The following is a 24513-nucleotide window of genomic DNA, read 5'->3' on the forward strand; positions in this document are numbered from 1 at the left end:
GTTCAGCCTAATTAACTTTTACCACGCACGACGGGAAAAATTCTGGTAAAATTAACGCACTATATGGTATGATATTTCTGATTAAAAAAAAACCATTCTGATTAATAAAACCCAAAATATATGGTATATAAACCATTCATTTGGTAATTTTTTCGTTAATATGATAACAGCTCTCCGGAAATTTTGGTTTTTAAAATTATTTGCAAAACTCTCCAAACAGAAGTTCATTTATGCGGAAGTAAAAGATATTTTTATTTACGGTTCATGATAATTCAGAATCTTTTTTAAATGCATTGTTCATTGTGTATGTTCCACAAATTTATAGTGACAATGTTTACTGACATTAAACAGCACCCTGTTTGCCACTATAGTATATTATATGCATCGTGAATTGGCATATTAAATTTTTTGTGTTTGCTTTTTATTTCATTTTGTGAATTTATTATTAATAACTTTTATGGTTACCCTTATTGACCATGTGATCACAATTGACTGAAATGTTTTTTGGTTTTTTGTTTCTTCTCTTGTAAAAAGTAAATAAATAAAAAGTGAATAAGAATTTCAAAAAAATTTTTAGAGGAATTTTTTAAGGAAGAAAACATTCTAGTATTTTTTTAAAAATTTTTTCATGACTTGAATATAAGAATTTTGTACAGAATCAATATTTTACTTTAAATTTGAAAAAAGTTGAATGACTTTGAAGAAATTAGTTTCTTAACTGTGCAAAAATTACATCAATCGTAAGTAAGTTCATATAACTGCGATAATATTCTGTTTAAAAGAAATAACAAAAGTATAAAACATAAAGAACTTATGCAAAAAAAAAATCAAGCAGTAATATTAATAAAACTATCTGAAAGGAGCATTTAAATGATGAGTTTCAAAATTGTTCTAGAAAACAATTTATTTTTATTAAAAAGAAGTGTTTTATCTCTCACAAAGAAAAATTTCTCCTTAAAAAATAATCAATAACTTATAATATTAATAATGTTATAATGTGAAAAAGGAATAAACGATACTAATAATACTAATGATGCGCATAAATTGTAGGAATAAATGAAAGGAATAAATTGATACCTAACAATCAATGAATTTATTGCATGATACACTTTAATTTTCTTAATTATCTGCATGGATTCATTATCATAGTTTAGTATCTTAAAAACACGTAAAAAAATTTATACTTCCCAACAGAATGGAAAAAATCGGATGTTATACTTTTCCCGAAACAACTTTATCAAAATTTAATATAGGACTCTTTTATGTTTGAAGGAACATTAAATATTACTGTCAGATTTCTATCAAGTTGTACAAAACAAAAGTAATGAATTACAAATTAAAATAAGAAGTATATTTTTAAAAATATTTAATTGCATATTAAAAAATTCAGGCTACCATAACTTTAAAGTGCACCTATGTATTAAACGATTAATGTGCAACAGATATCTCATTCTTAAGATAGATTAAACTTTAAAAAGGTTGGCATTAAAACTTACATAGTAACACACAAAATGTTCAATTACAGAATTGAGGTTTGTCTGCTGCAACTACCAGAGAATAGATATTTACATCTTAAATTTAAAATGCATAGAAGTGTATGTAAATAATTTCGTCCAAAATGAGTGGTTTCAAAAAGTTAAATCGGCAAACTTCTTCCAGAAAATTTCTGATACGTACATGCTAAATTATATTCATAAAATACAAAAAAAAAAAAAAAAAAAAACGAAATTAAAAAAGGGCAAACAAATACAATTATTTTTGTACTTCAATGACTGTTTTCTTGGATGTAAAACCTGAGAAATGAATTTTTTTGCACCGTTGATATGTTAAATTTCACAGAAACGAAGAAATTATGTATTTTAATGAGATGAGAAAAGTACTTTACACCAATATAGATTTTTCACGAAAATAGTCCGCAAAAAATTGACAGCTAATATATTTTAGTTCGTGTCCTACAAAAAAGGCTTCGCGGGCGGATGCGGCCCGCGGACCACCAGTTGGTAACCACTGTTCTACATATTCAATAGCACTTTCAATAGCTTTTAATCCATTTTTATGAGAGATTTTAATATATTGATTTTCATCGTCACTGTCTTCATCATCTTCGCTAGATTCTTTTTCCTTATTGACGATATTAACGATCATTTAATCGGTAATCTCGCGTTGATACAATGAAAAAATTAGGAAGTGATAATGTTAGATTTTATTTTCTTGAGTGTTTAAGAGCTAAATTCAGAATTTTTTTCGGTGGTAGTTTTAAAAATAAAAATTAAATTAGAACAACAACAAAAAAAAAAAAAAAATCCTTGAAATATTTGATAACTCGGTTAAAGCGGAAACTCGGATAATCGGTACTTTACTGTAAATGGTAAAATGATTGATACTTCTGATAATCCTTTCAGTAATTAGAGCATGGTATAAATAACATTTATTTGGTTACATTTACTTTTGAGATTTGCATTTTTAGCTAAATTTTTTGTAAAAAGAACTATCATTTTGAAAAGAATTTCCGGTAAACTGTAACAACAGCGAATAAAAAAATTATCATATGAATGGTATTAATACCGTATATTTTGGTTCAATTTTTAAAGTTGTGGTTTTTTTCATCAGAAATATCATTCAAGTGTGGTAATGTTGTTAGAACTTTTTTCTTCGTGCGTGCTTACTTAGTAAAAGTAGTAAATTTTTGCTTTTGATTTCGCAAATGTATGGTCTGCTCAAGCTAGCACAGTTATGGTTAGGCTGTCAAACCATTAAGATTGAATTTTAGTACGTGAAAATCCAATTATTAGATCATAAGTTTTTCAAAGTGTGGATTTTTGGCGCATTATACATTAGTGCTATTGAAAGCGCAAAAACATCAAATTCATTTTTCAGAATCATATTGATAGAAGTTCTTTAAAAGCTGTTAAAAAATTGAACTGCAAAACATGATTTTGTATTTTAAGAAGAGAAAAAGGAAATTAATATATCGTCTTATTTATCGTCGTAATTTAATATATCGTCTACTCAAATCAGCTAACACAGTTATGATTAGGCCTTCAAACCATTAAGATTGAATTTTAGTACCTGAAAATCTAATCATTAGATCATAAGATATTCAGAGTGCACATTTTTTGTGCATTATACATTAGCGCTACAGAAAACGTATAAAAATCAAATTTATTTATCATAATCATATTGATAGAAGTTCTTAAAATGCCGTTAAAAATTTGAACTGCAAAACATGATTTTGTATTTTTTTTTTGAAAAAAAAAAGGAAAATGAAATAAGCTATGTCACCAGTTTTATTTGAATACCAAATTTCGCATTTTGCAAATTTGCTTTATTCACTCTTGAGTTCCAAAAAAAAAAAAAAAATGATTTGAAATCTTGAAGAGAGAGTTTCAGAGCAAACAGTTTACGACTTTTTCCTTTTTTAAAAGTCTTCTCTCGATTTACCAATAAAGAATGTTTTTTTTGTGATGTATTTTATTCTCATAAAATATTGATTTTCTTCTTTCAAATTTCTCCTTAATCTAAAAGTTATTTTTATCAAATCAATTTATCGTAGTTTCTCAAACATTTTCTGCATTTAGCTGTTCAAATTTTCTTCACCTGAACTTGTGTTTTGCTTTTTTTTTCGAAAAAGCATTAAATAAATTTCGATTTATATACTTTTTATAAAAGTAGTTTGTATTCTTAGTTATTCGCTAATATTTCCATATCAACAACGATATTGGGGTCAGGCTAGCTTTGTTGGTAGGGCATTGGGAACTGAGGGGTCCTGAATTTGACCCCCCGCCGGCCAATGACTCCCCTTGCATAAAATGGTGACTGGTGCACACTAAGTCCGTCTGAGTCACAAAGTCCTCCAAGTTCCCCTAACAAATCAATAGCTCTGCTGGTAATGAATCAGAGATTGATCGTGCTCTGGTTCAGGTCAAAGTTACGATCTGTGAATGGATGGTGTGTGAATGGGTCCTCCATGTGAAACGGGATGTGACGCATGTGTGTGGCAGAAGTTGAATTCTCAACCATATATAGGGCCTCTGGAAAACATGAAGAAACATTCCTCTTTCTTAAAATAGGCAAGTAGCATAAGACAACAACAACTACAACATCAATTACACCGAAACTCTGAAAAGCAATACAATATTGACTTAGTTAAATTTCTTATTCCTTACTTTTTACACCGCACTGAAAAAAAATGTATCTATTGCTTGAATAAAATTATAATATTAGAGTAAAATCAATCTATTTTGCATGTAGTATTAAAGCATTTTGTTGATTGTATTAGTAGATTGTATTTTGTGCATAGTGTTAAGACACTTTTTAGATAGTAACGTATTTTGTTCTCAGTATAACATATACACAGAGAAAAAAATTCTTGTAAATTTACCATACTGTATGGCAAGGACATTTTTGGTAAAATTTTTGGTTAATTGAATCAAAATATATGATAGTTAAACTGTTTATTCGGTAATCTTTCCATTCATATGGTAACGGTTTACCATAAATTTTGGTTTTCGAAATTATAATTCTTATTACCTCAAACTTAGTAAAAAATTCAAAGCGAAAAAGCAATTGTAACTGCCAATCTCTAAAGTAAAGTATCATTACAAAAGTACTGGATTTTACCACATTTATTTAATTTTATCACATATCACAAAATCATATTTTATTGTTTAATTGATCAAAATCAATACTAAAGAGCTACTATGTTTACCTTTACTATATTTTGATAGTTTTGACCACAATTTCTTTTAACTGTACATGTACTAATCTGGTATGTCATACACGCTTATTTTATAGTAAATTTATAAAAAAGTTCTTATGGAACTTTTATTGAAGTTTTTCTAAGCGTTTAGCAAATGTTAAATAATAAATATTTTTCTAACATTAAACTATTTTATTTAATTTAATTTTATTGAATTAGAAACACATTAAAGTTTAAGTGAGAATAAAATGAATAGTAAAAATCAATGAAATGAAAATATCATATCGGCTAGTTGCAAAGTTGTTCTCTTACTTGAGATAATGATTTGTTTTAAATAAATAATCCAAATAAACTGAAATGCTAAGATATTACAAGTTTGAAAATCTTCATTCGTGCAAAAAGCATACAGATTGGAAATAACAGTCAACATGTTTCAAGCGCTTAAAAATAGACGCCCATTTTCAAGACTCTTTAGTCTTAAATGATACACAGTTAAACCTGGCTAACTTCGCCTCGGCGGTTATTGACAAAAAATTGTTTACGCTAAAATACTTAATGTTACCATTTCTGAATTTTTTTAAAATGTAAATCATACAATACACAGACAGTTTTTATTATCTATATCTAGTTGCGTTTTCTAAGCATAATGTACTATTATAAATAAATAAATATTTAATTTCAATAATAGTTTTTAATTAACATTTTATATTAAATTAACAACTCCTTTTATATTCTTATAAAAAATACAGCTAATTAATAATTCAAAAAGGGAAACAAAATGATAATGGTTATAAAGAAAGAAAAATTTTGTAGGTCAGACGAAATTCAAAAACTGTACTTATTTTCTCTGTTTCATTCTGACATCATCATCACCATCATAGTTGGCCAGACAGCCCAATGTGGGCCAATGCCTTCCTCTGAAGATTTCTTCATGACGACTTCCGATTTATCTCTGATCTCCAATTCTTTTCATGAATTGTGAGAAAATCAGACTCCACTGAGTCAGCCCATCTCAACCGCGGCGTTCCCCGCTTTCCAGTGGGTCTAAAAAGCAGTATCTTTTTTACTGTTTATTTTTGTTATCACTCATTCGAATCACGTGGGCGATCCAATACATTCCATTTATTTTTATGTATTTAATAATGTCAGGTTGCTTATAAACCTTGAACAGTTCAAAGTTAAATCTCCTTCTCCAATTATTGTTTTCATTTACACCACCAAGTAACTCCGCAAAATCTTCCTCTCAATTATTGCGATACAATTTTCTCCAGTTTTGTCACTGTCCAAGCTTCAGAAGCGTATGTTAAGACTGGCCGGACAAGAGTTTTGTAGATTAAGAACTTTGTTTTTCTAGAAAGAAACCTAGATTTAATAAATCTTCTCAGCCCATAGACAGCCCTATTCGCTAGATAGAGTCGGTTTTTCATTTCAGGAGTAATTCTGTTGTAATGACCAGTAATGGCCTGCTGTAATGGTAATAATTGATACTAAGTAAGTAAAACTCCTTACTGTTTCAAATCTATGAGAATTTATTTCAAAGTCTGGGACTCTGTTTCTTGAGAATAACATATATTTTGTTTTCTCTACATTTATGACTAAGCCCATTTGCCTTGCAGTCACCTCAAGGGCGAGAAATGCCTCTTTCAGGGCAGGAAGGGAACGAGCAATTATATCAACATCATCAGCATATGCAGCAAGTAGTTGTCATTCTGTAGAAACGATAAAAACATTTAAAAGTAACTAATTAATAGGAGTAAACTAATTTATTGCTCAAAATAGAGAGGATTACAAAAACAACGATCATTAACAGCTCACTGTTTTTTGTTTCTAATTCGCGAATTTTTTTCAAAAGTCTTCTAACTTACCAACAATAGCCAAAAATTGATTCGAATTTTCATTTTTTAATGCAAAAGAACGAGAAGTTTTAATTGCTGCATAAGCATCCCTCATAGGAGCAAAATTGTTTATTTTCAAATATTCCTCATCTTTACCCTTTTATATCGGCTTTTCTTCATTTCACGAGCTCCGGCTATATTCCATGTGGAAACATTTGATAATTTTATCATGGTATTTTAGAGCAGCGGTTCAAAAATAATGTTCCACGAAACCCAAGGATTCCGTAGAAAAAAGGGGTTCCAAGACTTAGGACATTTTTTTACTTCACTCTAATGATTTTTGAAACCTTATTTATATTTAGATCTAATTAAAAATATATTATTTATTTAAATTTCTGTTGTCTTTGTGAAGTTGTTTAAAGTAAAATAACAATAAAATGAAATAGCAAAATTGTTTGTTTAAAAAAATATTATTTTTTTAAGTACAATATCTCGAATATATTATGAAAAGAACCTGCATTTACGAAAAATTTTATCAATATTTCCCATTACGCTTTTTAAATCAAAATGAAACAAAATTCGTTTATAATGAAATACGTTTCCCTGGCAACCATTTTCACAGTGTATAACTGATCTTTTAGCTTTCATTTTAACAAAATCATTATTTAGATTCGATTATGCATATTCCTCAAAAACAAATTTAAATCTAAACTAGGCACAGCTCGAAAGTGCGAATCCAATAAAACCTGATTTAAAATTATTAAGGAAAAAACGATGAAAAATTTCTGTTATCTTTTTAAATATTTTCAAAATAATGTAGTATTTTATAGATTAATATACTCGAAATTGTGCTTTTATATACTTTATTTTACATTGCTTTTATATACTTCGTTATTTATAAGGTCGGGGTTCCACCGAAAACATTTAGGGTTCCATAGCCGAAAAAAAATTGGGAATTGCTGCCTTAGAGCATGGCATAAAAATTTTTTGTTCGGTTAAATTTACCTTTCATTTTTGTATTTCTTACTAAATGTCTAGAAATAAGAGCTAACAAAATTTCATGTAAACCAGAGAAAAATTACCAATTGAATGGTTTGAATATTGAATATTTTGATTTTATTAACACCAGGATTTTTTAAAAATAGTTATTACTGAACAGTACGGTAGTTTTGAATTCTTTCTGTGATGATAAAAATATAATTCTTGCCTTATCATAAAAGTTTTTCCTTTTATGTCTAATTTATCCAAGTTTGGCCCGATAAACTTATTGCAAGCTTTTTAGTCGAAGCAAACTTTAAAATCAAGTATTATTTAATAAAAGACATTGTCGTCTTTTTAAAAGTGATGTTTAAAATAGATATGCACATTAATACATGCCTTAGATGTAAAATAAGTAATATATATATTTTTAAAACCAATGATGGAAAAAAATAAAGTGCTGTTTCTTTCTTTGTGTTTATTACATTGTCTAAAACTAAATTTGCAATTTGATACAGTACTATGGTAAAGTATACATGGCGTTTCGCAATTCGACCTACAAATTAAGAAATACTTTATAATTAAATAAACACTTGAGAATGAAGGAATGAAATCTTATCATCAAACATGGAATCTCAAACCATGAAGAGAAGAGGAAAATTGCTAATGCAGTGTGGCATAACTACCACTATGATTATTAAACATCAATTCACTAGTATATAAAACATGCTAACTATATTCAATGTTGAGGTACCTTTAGATGGATGAAGGTTGGCATAGTCTAATGTTCATTCCTCCATATGCAACTTCGTAATTTCTTCTTTTGTAACATGTCCTTCTTAAATTTTTATAATATTTGCTGACTTATGGGTTTCATGCAAAATGGTGTCCCAGTACAATATGTCTGAGGAAATGGATTGGACGCACGGAACTCCTTGCAAGGCTTCGGCTAAGACTGGACTTTAATCCGTTGTACTTTCTCCAATAAGATTGACATAACGTCTGTGGACACACTGAACGATAACATTGCAGGATTTTTGTCATTTTGGAAAAAAATTAAAAGCGTACCTAGCATTTTTCAGCGTAACCAGAAAACATTTATGCGTCGTTGTAGATTGTGTAATGGCATCAATGGGTGCCCTTTCGAACAACTCAAGTAATAGTTAATCAAACAATTTTTTCTTGGTTTTCTTGTCTTTCCTCTCCATACAACGCAAATGAGAAGTAGTTCCATCAAAGAGTCCTCCAAAAAGGCTTGTTTATTCCAATGCTTGATCCAGAAGTTCCCTTGTCTTCTGTATTGGGTTTAACCGTTGGAAGTTTTCGTGGCTTTACTCTCTATACAACGCAAATGAGGAGTAGTTCCATCAAAGAGTCCTCCAAAGAGGCTAGTTTATTCCAATGCTTGATTCAGCAGTTCCCTCGTCTTCTGTATTGGGTTTGAAATTACAAGGCAATGGAGTCAAATATTGATTACTCGTAAACTCAAAATTAGATCAGCTGTTTAACGTCGGTTTTAAAATATCAGAACATTGTATAATAACATAACATTGTATTGTAACATGACATTATATTGTAACATAAGCATAATAGAACATTGTTTATATGAGATTTGATTTATTCTGAACCAAAACTTCTAAAAAGACTTTTTTTCTCTAAAGAACTGATTACCTTTTTTTCCCTCTAACTATTCACATTCATGATACATCTTAGTTAGCAAAAAAGAAAACAGCTTTAAAGCCTCATTAATATTATAGTAGCACCCATTCCTCGGGAAATATTTGCTGTCTAAGACTTTTTACTTCAGCTTGAAAGTTTCCGTGTATTTTATTTTATTATACTTATATTTTTTCTTGTCAACACCCTTATTCTCTGTTTTTTTAATGTAATACTAAACTGTTTCTAATTTAGTATAAAAAATAAATTATTTAAGCAAAAACGAATTTTTTTAATACGTCTTATCATTATGAATTATTGCTTAGAAATTGTGTTTGTTATCTCCAGGCAAAATGTCTCTATCCATGTATTTTGCTTTGTAAGTAAATAAGCTGAAACACAAAAATATTATACGTAAGCAATTTTTTTTAAATAAACTAATGAAGAGGAGTTTATTTTTTATCTCGAAATATGAAGTGTAAATTTTTTGTAGCTCATTTCTTTTGTCGAGACAGATTTTAATGAATATGCATGTTTTTTTCAATTGCGGATCGGAGTAAAAAATTAAAAAAAATAATTTCATGTAAAAAAAGTTCCATATTTCGAAATTAGTATTCAAATTAGATTTTGGATTTTGAGTGGATTTTAATACAATAATCTATACTTTATATACTAGATAGATTGCTGGTTGCTTTTGCTGGAGGATTATTTTACTGTAGATAGGACTTTGAAGAGAATTTTCTGTTTTTTGGTGGATTTTAATACCCTAAACTATGCCTAACATAGATATATATTCTTCTTATGTGTTAACTATTATACATAAACTATTCTCAATAACCATAAATGTTTCCCTATCTACTTCGCGACGCTTTTGCAATTATTAATTTTGTTTGGTGATTTTAAGTAATAATTAAGGAAGAGTTAAAAATTAGTTATACGTTAATTATTTAGTCAGAATAATTTTGCATTTTTACAGAAATAAAAACTTAGTTATGAAGTAATTATTTAGACCTTTGATTCTTTCTAAACTGGCTGAAAAAGTTCTAAACATAAATGGTGCCGCATACTGTCATGCTACAGGGTGGTTGCAAAATATCATTGCAAATATATTATATATATTTGCAAATATATTATATAATTTAGATATTAAATAGAAAATGATAAATACACAAATATGAGTCGCGATGACTCAGGGGATAGAGCGCTCGCCTTCCAATGAGGTGAACCGGGGTTCGATCCCGGCGATGGCTGGTCGATATGAATTCCGCATCCGGCTAGCACTGACTGCAGTGCTGACGTGAAATATCCTCAGTGGTGGACGGATCATGGGTTAGAGTCCCTTTGCCGTCAGGCTAACCGTGGGAGGTTTCCTCTCCATGTAACGCAAATGCGAGTTAGCTCCATCAAAAAGTCCTCCACGAAGGTAAATTTTCCCCATTTCTCGATCCAGGAGTTCCCTTGTCTTCTAGATTAGGCTCAAAATTAGAAAGCTACAGAGTTCAGCAATAGTAGTCATAAACCCATAAAATTGGGTCGGCCAACGACGGACATATGATGAACATTAAGAATGAATGTTTACCTTGAAAAATTTTATTCGAATCGACCACTATCTTTATCGATTACCAAAGATAATCTCTTACGCCATTTTTCGATGTCGGCACGAATATATTTTAAGAGGTAATTTTTTCCATTCACGCAATTAAAATGCTCTGAAAGTGCCAAAATATCTGTGCTATTTAGCATTGCCTAATCATTCTAAAATACCCCAAACACAACAGACCATTAAAAATAAGATTTTTTTTCAAAATTGTAATTCTCAGGAACCATTTGACTGATTTCGCTCAAATTTTCTATTTAGCCGTTTAAAATTGTATTCTTTAAAATGATTTCGAAATTGTTTACCGAAAGATTCAAACGTTTTTTCGACTATTATTCGAAAAGTTTATGCGCCTCATATGAGGACGCATAAACTTTTGCTTCATAATGTTACGCAAATTTGTATTGCAATTTGCATGTTCCAATTTGCATGCAATTTGATTTCGTTGCATGTTCCTTTAAAGACTCCAAATACTTCTTGGAACCACGCCAAGTGACAGATCAGGATCCATTCAAGATCAGTGAAAATTCAAGATACCTCTGCTTTGTTGCACGTTAAGAAAAAAAACACATTATTCTTATGGAGAGAGCCTGTTTGCATATAAGTGCATGCCAAATGGATGTTAAGTTCCCAGCACGAACGCATATCAACATCACCAACTCTTGAAACGACATTGCACAGACTTCTCTTTGCTTGTTTTCACAAATCTTATTAAATGAGGAAAAGAAACTATTGTTTTGTTAATAAGAAATGATAAAAATCATGTCTAAGAATTAGTAGAAATATACGTCTTTCCGTTCGCATTTAAAAAAGAACTGATTAAAGAATAATAAATATCATTTCTTGTTGACGATTTTCTTCTAAAGCGGAGTACAAGTAAAAAAATTCTTTATCTCCCATTTCATTTCTCAAGAACATTTCAGATGACTTTCAAAAGCTTTTATGTTCTTTTGAAAGCATATTTATATAGTTTGATAACTTAATAAAATGGAACTATTCCAGTCCCGGATGATTACTTAAATCCTATACCACAATGGTCTTTTCATAACTTGCAACGGAATATTAAAGAATGCAATCTCTTTTGGAAGTCGATGAAGCATTTTAGAAAAAAGTGATAATCTGATATTTAGTTTATATATTTTGGAGGGTATATTACATGATTAAAAAAGAGTGGTATTATTTTATTCCTCGTTATACTTTATAAATGAAGTATGAGTATTTAGTTTTTCCTTATAAAAATTAAATTGATAAAATATAACACAAAAACGTATGCCCTGTATTGGAAACAAGGGCACAAATTTTTAATTATACAGGACAAAAATTTCCAAAAATTAATTATTACATCACAATCTTGAGATACTAAATGAGTTTATAACATATTTAAACATTTTTTTATAATAACTGAAATAAATAAGGAAAATGATAAATCAAAACATGTTTTTGTCAAAAACAATGATATACTGCTTTTAAAATTTTTTAACAATTTATTTAATTGATAAGTAGAAAATACATAAAGTATATCTTAGCTTTGAAGATTGTTTTAGCTATTTTAGTGCTTGTGTCTTTTTTTCTCCATTTTATTATATTTCTGTAAAAAAATTAAGCTGCTTTTCTTGCTTATTTGTACAGTTTTACGTAGAGATAAAGTATATAAGAATGTAAGATAACGAGATAAGAATGTACGAAATAATCGAAAACTAGTGTAGAAACTTTATCCCTAAAAAGAAAGTAAATGCTATTTATTGACAAAGAATTCAAAGAAGACACAGATTTATCAAGTTAATCTCTCCATTACTTGAGTTAGACGATATAAAGCAGTTTAGTAAGGGTTTTCCATTTAATTGGGAAATAATAGGTATTGACAAATGTTTCAAATGTGTTTTATTAGACTATATAGCGCCAAAAAAAGCTTCCTTATGAAGATAAAGCTAGAGTTTGAAACATCGAATAACAATAGACATTGTATGCATTGCTAAAAAAGATATATTGTTTCTTTGTTTTAAGCCATCAGTTTTGATTTAAATAATATTTCGTGAGTTTTTTTTTATTCAAAGGATTCAAACAGGCAATTAATTTAATCAAACAGTATGTTAGCAAAGAATTTAAATAAACAATTTTTTTGTTTATTTTTCTACTTATGATATAAATTGTTTAATGGATTGGGGTTCTATCAAGCTAATAAGATTGAGTCCTCAATGGCAGTTTGAATTCTATTCAGCTTTAGACCGTACCAGCTTGAATGGGAAGTTAAAGCAGCTTGTGCTCACATGTTGCCCCTGAAACGTATCAAGCTATATAAATAACAGTTCTGTTTCTTATTAAAAAAAGTTTTCATTCACAAACAGCACAAACAATAACAAATATGAAGTACTCGTAACGGGATCATGTAAAACAAGCTAGAAAAATCCGTAACGGGTACTAAGAAAACTCAAATTCCAAAACAAAACTCTAAAAACCAACAACTCTGTTGTTCTAAAAATTGCCTCGTTTTGTCTTAAAAATTATCGCTTGCTTTTCCTTTTTTTATTTATCTCTTTATGTGTCTAGTTTATTTTATTCATGCTTTTGCTAGCCCGTTATTTTTTTAATATTTTTACTTTTATTCATGCATTTGCTAGCCAATTATTTTTTTAATATTTTTAGACTTTATACCCCCATCATGCCAGTGGTCACATAACTGCGGAGTCTTTACCTCCAAAATCCATCAGGATCACAAGGGGCTGTTGCAGGATATGCTTTTTTTCCCAACTGCATATTTCTTTATCAGGGACCACGAAACCATGGGGGGTAAAGAGGGCTTTAGCCCCTTTACAATTTGTAAATGAAAGGACACGGCCCCTTCTGAGATTACAATTTTTCATTTAATTGAATTTTTTAAATGCTTAAACTTTGTTAAACTCGCTTTTTGTTATATATAAAATAATTAATCTGCGTCTGTGAATATTTTTTCCCTTTATAACCAAAGTTTTAATAACTATCTCTAAATAGAGAAGACATGATACAATTTGTTTTTCTCACAGATATGATAAAACCAATAAAGTCTCAGATATGATACAATTAATTAAGCCTCAGATGCAATCTTCAATGCTTGTTACAAGATTTCCTTCTGGGCTGGGGACAATTTAACAAAGCTACGGAATATAACACAAATCGTTAACTACAATTAACTCATAGATTACCAGTTCAAATAAGGCGATAAAGCTATCGAAAATTCTGGAAGTGTCCAGAAATATTCCTGGCAGTTTCTGGATCATGCGTGAGAATACACTTGTTATTTGACTAAACATAGTAGGTTTTAATGGCCATCCTCTACCTGCAATTTTAAACTTTTGCGATTTCATAAATGTTAAAAATTTCTGAATAAAATTTTGAATAAAATTCTGAATAATTTAAATAAATCTCGATTGAAATTTTAATTAGTTTCAGAATATTTGAAAAAAATATTAAGCGTAGTTTTATATATTTATTTTGCAATTTTATCATTACCATCCTACTTTAGTGGGCTACGATAGAGGAGTTTATTTCTCGAAAATTCTTTTAACATTTTTAGAGCAACTAATATATATTGACCTCGCTAGAAGGATATTTGGAATGTCTTAGCATCAATGTAGCAGAAAAATCGAGTTCTTGGAAGAATTTTTTAGCTAAGTGAAAAGTTTCGAAACTTCTGAAATGATTGGTATTGCTTGTTTCAGGAACAAAGAAAATGTAAGTAATGAAGTCGACAATGTAAGACAAAAAAGTTAGTTTAACAGTTGTTAAGACTATCTTTCTTTTATTTTATAACACAGTTGTTTCGACATCCTAGAAAAAAGGTACTGTAAAAAATATTAGTGTACTGCTTAAAAAAACACCCTGAGTAACTTTTGATATGATGATCGGATTTTCATGTAACTTAAGGACTCTAACTTAATAGTTCACGCGTGTGATCTCAAATATGCTGATTAATTTCTTCAGACAATATTTTAAGTTATTGAATCTTACACAAGTAAGTACTTTCCCTGAAGTACTTATAAGTACAAAAAAAGTACAAGTAAGTACTTTTTTCGATTGAATTGGACTTCTTTCCCTTAAAATACAGGAGTTAGCTGCAATCTGAGCAATCGTCAAGCCTACCTAAAGTTTACACCGAAGAGCCATTACATTATGACCACCCTGCTAATAACATTTAGGACCACCTTTAGCCCTCAAAACTGCTAGCACCCGCCGTGACATTGATTCCACAAGGTGCTGGTAGGTAGTCTGAGGTATCTGATACCAAGCGCTCACCAACTGGTCCTGCAATTCCCTCACATTGCGAGGGGGTAGCGTGGCAGCACGAATTTGGTTTTCCAAGTAGGACCACAAATGCTCTATTGGATTAAGGTCAGGCGAATTTGGGGGCCAATACATGACTTGATAGTCACTGGAATGTTCCTCGACAATTCGACCCTTATGACATGGTGCATTATCCTGTTGGTAAACACCATCCCCCGTAGGAAAAACTGTTGTCATGAATGGGTGAACCTGGTCTGCAACTATGTTCAAGTAGCTTACAGATGTCAGAGATTGTTCTATGAGGATTTTATGGGTCCTAATGTTCCCCATAAAAACATTGTTCCTGGGCGAGAAACCATGAAAACCTGGGCTAGCCCATTGTTATAGATGGAGGGAGGTCATAATGTAATGGCTCTTCGGTGTAGACCCTAAACGTTAGTTTTACTTATTGCATATTTAGCTACATCTTGAGAACTTTTTAAGTAAATTAAAAATTATTTGATCTCAAATATAAAGTTCATTATTTTATCCAAAGATTACTCCATTCAAATAAAAATTTTCAATAATAATTTACTGTTTTTTATTATTTTATTGATTAATAGATGAAAAATCTTTGAATTGCGAGGTATACAAATTTTTACATTTCAAAGAATGCAATTTTACATGACTAAACACAAAATACGAACGAAAATGGTCAAATAGTTCCAAGTCCACTAGTTTCTCTCAAATTTTGTATTTTGCCATATAAAAATAATTTTTTTTTTGTATTATCTAAAGATATGTATTGCTAACTTGATTGAATAAATCACTAAGTCTATACTTTTAAGAAAATAATTTAAAATTTTAAATGAAATGGCAGATATGCATAAATATAATTATTATAATTCTAAATAAGAATTATAGAGATACTTAATATCGTGATAAGTTGACACATATAATCACATAATCAGGTTTAAGAAATATTAGAAAAAGTTAAGAGAAAGTTAAGAAAATATTAAGAGCCTGCTCCACATCAATTCAAAACAAAGTTATGCGTACGTTAAATTTTTAATAAGTTGAAGCTCATTCAGAATAAATTAAATGTGTATATATATTTATTTGAACATGAAGTAAAGTAAAAAGACTGTCTATCCGCAACGCCTTGTTAATATAAGTATTCCTGTTGTAAAATTGTTCAATCCCTTTTTTCTTTTGAAACTGAAATGAATGCCTATTAATTTAAAAAGAAGGATTTAAAATTGCTATTATAACTAGCAAATAATTTTTACTTGAAAATATTCTATAGATAAATTCGAAAACGAAACCATAGCATCTAGTTAAACTAAAATGATAAAATCTTGCAGAATATATGACTTTCTTTAGTAAAGAAATGATCTTTATTACGGGATAAAGCTCGTTAATTATTCACAACAGGGAATGAACTATATATAATCGATTTTTTTTATCTTGACTTCAAATTACAATTGCTGCTGTTTCGTCCGTATAACCCTTAAAAAGCAAAATTTAAAACTAAGATTCAACCGCCATTTTGTTTGGCATAACCACAGAACAAATTATTTTTAAAGTTAATTAATTTTGCAGCTATTTTTACTGATGACAAAGAACACTTTTAAGAGTTTAAATATATCAGCATAACCTTTAAATAGCAGAACTTTAAAATATAAAATTCAGCTGCCATTTTGTTTGGCACAGCAATGGAAAAATTATTTTTTACTGTTATTTAGTTTAACAATTACTTTCACTTTTAATTAGTTTTACAATTATTTTTACTGTTAATTAGTTTTACAATTATTTTTACTGTTAATTAGTTTTACAATTATTTTCTTGTTAATTAGTTTTACAATTATTTTTACTGTTAATTAGTTTTACAAGCATTTTTACTGTTAATTAGTTTTACAATTATTTTTACTGCTAACAAAGAGCATTTTTAAGAGTTCGGATATATCCGCATAACCTTTAAATGTAAGGCTTTAAAAAGTGAAATTCAGCCTCCATTTCCTTTGGCATGGCGATGGGAAAATTAATCTTTACAAATATTTTTACTGTTATTTTTACTGCTAACAAATAAAATTTTTTAGAGTTTAGATATATCCTACTGCCCCACAGACAAAAAATTCACAAAATATGTTAATTTTTAAGTTTCTTAAGTGAAAAAAAATAAACTTAGCCCTTAACACCTATGTTAGTGAAATATTAAGTTATTTTTAAGAGATAGCAAGCATTAAAAAATAAATAAATAAATCTATCAAATATGCATTGCTGTGCAATCCGTATTGATTTTATGATTGAAGAGGAATTAAAAATTTTGATCATTCCTTGAAGAAAACCCCTTTTTTTCATGAAATAATAAAGGAATTTTTCCAATGGTTTTGAACATATTTCTTATTGAAATCCGAAAGCTAAGACATTCGCTTTAATATATTTCGATTGGAATTGTGAAAGAAAAACTTTATTAGTTTTTTTGAGGGATGAAAAGAAAAGTTTAATAAAACAGAACAAATTCGGACTGTTGTTATGCAAATAACTTGAGCACAGTAATTTTTTTTTATTTTTTTCACTCACTATTCAAGAATTTACTTTTAGATTAAACTGATTTTTAAAAGTATTTTTAAGGACTACATGGAATAAATTAAATCTTAAACAGGCTGTTTTTGTACACGACTTGCTTTTGAATGATTTACATTTATATTAGGTAAAGTCAACTTCTTTCAAACTCTTTTAAAATTGGTAATTTATTTGTTTCGACATTTCTTCCTTAATTGCAAACGTCACAATTTACTATACATTTCTTGTGTTTGTTGAAATTCTACTGTTTTCTAAAATACTACGCTTATTATTTCAAATTGCAATAGAAAAATAAATTTTCTTTTTTATTTATTTTAATTTAACTTCATTAAACTAATCTCAGTTTAAGCTATTTAATCTCTTTCACTTAAAAGGAAAAGAAAAACATATTTTTAAATTCAAGCTAAAGGGAATTACTTGATCTTAAGTCGTCTGATTTTACTGTCAAGAATATGTTTAAAATACTTGTTTAAGAATAACGATTAGTTCCAGTTTTTTCATATATTATTTTTTTAAATGACATTAATATAATAATTCTAAAAAGCTTTAAAATGTAATTTAAAAGGACATAGTCATTATGTAAAAATTATATATTGTAACTAGAAATATTTAAAAAAAAGTTTAATGTTTCTTTTCTATAAGTAAGTCTTTTTTCGGCTTTTTCTTCAAAGAGAATATATGATATTCATGACAAGTATCCTCTATTAATATAGTTTCTCTAGAACTTGCTTCTCGCCGATTTACTTCAAATTTTGTGCTTAAAAATAAACGTACTTTTTGTACACTTTATCTTTTTTACTATTTTTTGGACATAATGATCCCGCAGAAATGCTTTAGGACAACCGGAACAATCTTTCTTTACAAACAACAACCATTTTTACAATCTTTTGACAACCATTTCTTACAACAAATTAGACAAATTACTCATTAGGATGGTGGGGTTAAAAGCATCGAATTCTGTATGATTATTAGAAGAAACAAGGATGAGTTATATAAATTCTTCTTAGTTTCATTCGGATAGCAAACTTGTTTTGATTGCCACACAAGTAGTATAACAGATTTCGATAGTGAATTTTGTTTTTCTTCCTTTGTTAAATATTATAAGCGACATCTAATGTGTATGAACCATGATGATACGGACGTTAAGGCACTGTTAAGCTGTCATTATTAAAGTGTAAGGTGTGATTCCTGGCGGCAACCGCCTGGTTAACTCTAGCCTGCTTCACATCCATGCGTATAAGTTTGTTTGGGAAGTAGTGTAGGCCGATATCCAGTGGTGTTCAAAGTCTTGCTTTTGTAATCACAGTCATGCTTCTGAGATAACTGTCATGTTTTTGTGATCAAAGTCATGATTTTGTTCTCACAGTCATTCATTATTTTTTAAAATGGTGAAGCCTGAATCCTTAAGACCCTCCTCTCAATGAGCATTTTCTTTTTATGTCACGTCTGAAAAAAATACTGTAAATCCATGTGTTAACGGAGGTAATTACGGAACACCCTGTATTTATTAATATGGCATTTTAATCAGAGCATACAACAACGAAACAGTTTTCTTTTCAAAAATAAAAACCCATCGAGTAAGTATTTGAAACCTATTCAAGATCAAGCAAACTATATAAGATCAAGTAAACAATATAAGATCAAGTAAGCTATAGTAGGAATGAAATTGAATGTGATAACACAGAATGGGATTTTCTAAGTGACGAAAGGATAAAAGAATTCTGAAAAAGAATTCAATCATTCGGTCCATTATACCAGTTATTTCAGTATAGTAGTTTTCTTAGTTTCATCAGACTTTTCGTTGTGTTTTATTTTCTTTAGTTCATTTTGCGAACCTTTAACGCATTAAGATCAAATAATAGTTCCTCTGTTAGAATCAATTGCTTTACTGTTTCATTCTATTTTAACAAATCAAATCGAATAGTTACGGAGAGCTTAAATGGTAACCATTAATCGGTCATTTCAGTTGGAGTTGGATGCAATATTGATAGTTAAGCCTATTCTCAGTACTTATTTTATCTGCAGATATATATATATATATATATATATATATATATATATATATATATATATATATATATATATATATATATATATATATATATATATATATATATATATATATATATATATATATATATATATATATATATATATATATATATATTTATAATGTATATATATACATAATTTACAGTAAAGAAAAGTTTCTGTTCAGCTAAATTTTGTGGGCATCAAGTTCACAGTTTATTTCAGATTTGTCATAATTTGCTGTGTTTGATTCATGATAATAATTTGTTGTAGGTGTATTTTCAAAAAATGTTATGAAAATAATATATACATAAATATTACCTGATTAAAAATTTCATTTACTTCAAAGTTATATAAATAGCAAATAACAGTCGACATGTTTCAAGCGCTTCAAAAATAGGCACCCAGTTTCAAGACTTGTCAGATGTGAATGAGACAAAAAAGAGCTTATTTTTGAAACGCTTGAAACATGTCGACTGCTATTTGCTATTTATATAATTTTGAAGCGAATGAACTTTTTAATCAGGTAATACCTTACCGCTTAAGATTTTTGAGATTGTCAATTTATATTCATAAATAGTAAACACACAGTAGGGTAGTGTTCAACATATTTTAGCACGAATCTGGTATCATATAACCATCACTCGTCGTAAGTGATGGTTCGAAATTCGAATCTCCAGTTCAAAAGTTACAAGAATGTTGATGAATATCGCTGATGACACTCTTGAAAATGGAAGATATAACTAAACCCAAGAGTGCCACAACAATCTTCATTGTCATCCATACATCTAGATTGGCAGAGCATTGCGCAGTTAAGCAAGTTCGCATTGAAATATTTCCTCAATATACGATTTTTTCAGTGAAAAACAATGGAGTGGAATTGTTCTTTGAAACTGTTGTTTTACCAGAAAAAGACGGTTATTTTAGCTAACAAATTCTGTTATTTTAACCAAAAAAAAAACTATTATTTTAACAAAAAAGTCTGGAAAATAACTATGTCAGTATTGTGGTTGGTGCAAGCCGAGAGCAGAACTTGCATGACGCCGGGATATGAACCGGGGCCACCTTATTGGCCGGCGATCTCTCTCTACTTTGAGCCATAGCAGCTCTATGGTTATAAAGTAAAATCTTAAGCTGGCTTTACCTTACAAGTCTTACTTGTTAAAATCACATTCAAGTGTAAAAACGTTTACTATAGTGCCCCCCCTTCTTAAAAATATCTGCCAATTTAACCAAACAATTAAGTCTAAAGACATATAATAATCAAGTAGAGTATCAATTTGAGAGTAAAGTCGAATCGCAATTTAAATTATACGATGTTTAAAACCATAAAATAATTTCGAAAAGCGAGAGAAGAATAAGAAGAAAATAATTGTAACATAATTTATAAAAGATAAAGTCTTGCGGTAAGCAAAACTGCATAACAAGAATTATAATTGACAGTTTTAATCCGTTTATGATTAGGGTGAAAAACAGAGAAAAACTGTTTCCTAAAAAACAGCCTGAAACCGTCAAATATAAGGAGAATGTCGGTGAAATGAAGGGTAATATTTTGCAGCATACGGGTAATTATTAAAAAGAGAAAAATTCTTTATTTATCTTTAAGCATTTTTTTTTGTAAAAAAATATGTTTCATTTTTCTGTGGAATTTATAGTTATTTTTTTGCAGTATCACTCATTTACTCCTATTATTTCAAATTACTGAAGATATAAAGAGTTTAAAAAGCTTTACCAGGTGTTCAGATACTCATTAAGTATTACTCGTTTCATTAAAAATGAAGACAGTTTGTGCTTCAAATTATTTGAAAATTTCATGGATTATTCTATCGTACATATTTTTTTATTTTCTCAAGTTGTTATTACGAAGGTTTATGCATTGTCAACAATATTTTTAAATAATTTCTCTTGATTAAATTGCGTCATCGAAAAAGAAAGTTAGAACCTTATCTTTTCAGTGATAGAGTAGCCACTCTCTCTCTCTCTCTCTCTCTCTCTCTCTCTCTCTCTCTCTCTATATATATATATATATATATATATATATATATATATATATATATATATATATATATATATATATACAGTGAATTCGCAATAACTCGAATCTGATAGGACTGACAAAAAACTTCGACATATCGGAAGTTCGACTTACCGTTACTTTCGGTTTTAGACTTTCAAAATATTGTCGGATTATTTAATTAATGCTTATTAATTACAAATCTTCTAATTGCTTACAATATTTAAGATCATTTTTCTGACAAGCCATTTACGATAACACTGTTTGAAGCACTTTATGATACCCTGGTCCATTGGCTACAACTTTGCTGTTGTGTTTGGCGGGAGAAACTGCAAGTTTTCTGCTTTCAAATTAGATAGATCACTATGTGCTATGCATTTATCCATAAAGATATCACTTTTCTTTCTTTAGCGAAGAATTTCCGATCTAATTTTCTTACATAGTCTTCAAATAAAACTGATGTCATCTAAAACTTTTTGTTAGACTTGTAATCCAAAGGACACGTTTTTATATTCTTGAAACATCGGGGATTTCGGTTTTTTCCGATAACAAGAAGGGGCAATTTCTCTGTCCCAGACGCATTTCCTCCAACTAGGACAGTCAAACGTTCCTTGCTCATTTTACCCCCTGAGCAGTTTTCATCCTTAAACATCATAGTCTTATTTGGAAGACATTTAAAAAATAAACCCATTTCATCAATATTGAAAACATCATTTTAACTGTATCCTTGAAGTAAATTTGGTAACGTTTCATTTAACCACTGTTCACATACTTCAAGAGGGACAGCTTTAGCTTCTCCATGAAGAGTGCGAAAGACATTGTTCGTGTGTTGCAAAGGAAGGGGCAAGATGTCCGCTCCAAGGTCTTGCTTTGAAAGATACAAAAAAAATCGAGTTAAAGGGAGTAAAATTCGAGTAATCGAGAATAATTAACATGAAATTGAAGATAAAAGGGTCGGGACTTCATAAAAAAATCGAGTTATAGTAATATTCGAGTTATCGTACTTCGAGTTATAGCAAATTGACTGTATATATATATATAAATAAATAATTTATTATATATTATTATATTTATTATATATATAAATAATTTATTGCGATGAAGTATATATGTTTAATCCACAAACGAAAGCTTCATTTTATTCCACTCGAAAGGATGAGATAAAAAATTCGGTTAAAACATGTAATATAAGAAAGTGTTTTATAAGGACAACTTCAAAAAAGACCCCACAGAAGTCACAAATGGAAATATTATGAACCATACCGTGCGGTTTACATTTTTGTATTTATTACTAAATGTGTGGAAATAAATAGCATAATTCTGAAACCCGTAAGCCTTTTTCACATGCACAGAAAAGTTACCAAATGAATTATTTAAATAACGTATATTTCAGGTATTAATAACCAGAATTATTTATTTTTATTTTTTTGCTTCTTTTTACTAGAAATTTTATTAAAATGCAGTACGGTAATCTTACCATATTTGTTTTTTTCCATGCTTGAAAGTTTAAAAACAAACAGAATAAATCAATAATTAACATTTACAAAGAAAAAGGGAATGGCGTGACTCGCTATAACGAACCAAAAGTAACACAAACTAGACAAAATGTAAACGGTTTCATTCCATTGAAAGAATTAATTGCCTGGCCATACAGAAGAGAGAAGAATTTCCACATGGATCAATTTATTACTCCGACGTGATGGAGATAAACGACGCAAATGGGGTTTTAAGAAAGACGTCGCAACGTTCGGACTACTAAACTGCAAAGGGGGGAAAATACGTTAGATATCAGAATGTTGGACTACTATAAGATCAGGTTTCTCGTTTATGGTAACCGGTGTGGAGGCCTTCTCTTTCTCTTCTAGGAAGTGATGATGCAGCTCGAATAATTGACAAGTGAAAGATTTCCAATAAGAAGGCACGAAGGAAACAACCGCAACTAATAGAGTGCTTGCCTCCTAATAAGGTGACTAAGGTTCGATCCTGCGATGGCTGGTTGGTTCAAATTTTGCTCCTCGCTTCCACTGATCATAGTACTGACATAAAAATGTAAGTATCGTCACGGTGTATCCTCGGTAGTGGACGGTTCACGGGTTAGAATTCCTCTTGTCGTTGGTCTAACTATCGTAGATTTTTCGTGGTTTTCTTCTCCGTGTAACGAAAATGTGGGTGAGTTACATCAGAAAGTCTCACACGGAGACTAGTGATCCAAGAGTTTCACTGACTTCTGGCTTGGGCTCAAAATTACGAGGCTACGGAGTTGAACACTGATGGTCTTAAACCTAAAAATGATCGGTTTACGGTTATTTAGCAAAATAAAATTGTGCAAATTTGCGCAAGAAAGTAGCAGTCGTAAATTGGAAAACAAAAGCAGCAAGTCGTTTTTCTTGGTACAGTTTAAAAAAGAGTTTCATCTAGGATGGAATTGATATTCGTTATAGGTGGTAATAGATGAATTAATAAAACGAAAATATTTGTATTCATTTTTTTGCATATATTTTAAATGACTTTAATTTTCAAACTGTTTTTAAAAAATGTAAGATTTTGTGACAAAATAATATTCAATTGCATTTTATTAAATAAACTGCAGTTTCTTAAATTTTAAATGACTTATATAATAATAAAAAATTCGCAAGTGTCATAACTTACAAAGTGACATGTTCTTTTTTTTAGTCAAATTTTTACATTTCTCTTCCAGCTATTTTTAAAAGATGTTTGACTTCTGAGAATTCAATAAAGTTATGTTATGGGAAATCAAAGAATTGGAAGTAAAATTTTTTAAACATGTGATTGAATTATTCAAATTGCCTAGATTTATGAAATATTTTCATATCTTTCAATTTGGAATATATTTCATTTACTATTTATGACAGATATTTTA

The sequence above is a fragment of the Parasteatoda tepidariorum genome, chromosome 10, assembly GCF_982258835.1.
Source record: "Parasteatoda tepidariorum strain Cologne lab strain chromosome 10, Ptep-v5.0, whole genome shotgun sequence".
Classification (NCBI taxonomy): Eukaryota; Metazoa; Arthropoda; class Arachnida; order Araneae; family Theridiidae; genus Parasteatoda; species Parasteatoda tepidariorum.